This window comes from Amphimedon queenslandica, unplaced genomic scaffold (assembly GCF_000090795.2).
Source record: "Amphimedon queenslandica unplaced genomic scaffold, v1.1 AMPQUscaffold_1288_Cont26699, whole genome shotgun sequence".
NCBI classification, from domain to species: domain Eukaryota; kingdom Metazoa; phylum Porifera; class Demospongiae; order Haplosclerida; family Niphatidae; genus Amphimedon; species Amphimedon queenslandica.
In genome coordinates, this window is record NW_003558366.1 from 1 (window position 1) to 1,141 (window position 1,141).

At 41.6% G+C, this 1,141-nt stretch overlaps 1 long non-coding RNA gene across 1 annotated transcript; it reads left to right on the plus strand.

The window, feature by feature from the left end:
- The first annotated feature begins 202 nt into the window (after positions 1–202).
- On the plus strand, positions 203–672 carry LOC109593493 (uncharacterized). Its single transcript, XR_002190992.1, has 2 exons — positions 203–356; positions 408–672. It is a non-coding gene; the product is annotated as an uncharacterized LOC109593493 (long non-coding RNA).
- Positions 673–1,141: the final 469 nt, after the last annotated feature.

The following is a 1,141-nucleotide window of genomic DNA, read 5'->3' on the forward strand; positions in this document are numbered from 1 at the left end:
GCACGGAAGTAATCAACGGGAGGGTGTGGCTAAAATTGAGCTAAATTGTCCGCCATGTTGGGTGGCAAGAAGGCCAAGAATGAATGGGGGAATGGAGAAAAAAATTTAAATAAATTCTGCAGTTGACATTCCAGGCTAATGCAAGGTATGAAATGAAGATATTGAGTAAAGAAGTCTCTATAATATTCTGCAGCGAAGTATGATATCTCTTTGATGAAAAATCGCAGTTTGTTTCCATTCCTCCATTCGTTGCGTGTACATTCTTGCCACTCAAGATGGCCGACAGGAAGCTCCGCCTACCCCGTTGATTACATCCGTGCAACAGCTCTATGATTAAGGCCTTGAAGGCTCAATTAGTAAGTGTGGTATACATCTTTTGCCACAACTATCATGAATATTTTATATAGGAAGTGGAAACTGGAGTTGCTATAGAGCAAAATAACACATACAATAAGAAAAAAAGAAGGCCACTTTATCGGCATAAATACTAACTTTATGTACATGTAGATCTATTGTTTAAGATCATTTTTAGTCAATATAACATAGTCATTATTAGATCTACGTGCATTGACTGCATTCAATGCATGCACTGACACTACAGACACCATTGACACTACAAACACCACTGCATGACACTTGCAAACACCACTGACACATTGATACTACAAACACTGACATTAAAAAACATGCACCATTGACACCACAGACACCACTGAAACCACTGACACTAGCAACACCACTGACACCACTGACACTACAAACACCACTGACACTAGAAACACTACTGACACCACTGACACTAGAAACACTACTGACACCACTGACACCACTGACACTGCAAACATCACTGACACCACTGACACTACAAACACCACTGGCACCACAGACACCACTGACACCACTGACACTAGAAACACTACTGACACCACAGACACTACAAACACCACTGACACTACAGACACCACTGACACTACAAACACCACTTGGCACTACAAACACCACTGACATTATAAACACCACTGACACCACTGACACTACAAACACTACTGACACCACTGACACTACAAACACCACTGACACTACAGACACCACTACAAACACCACTGACACCACTTGGCACTACAAACACCACTGACATTAT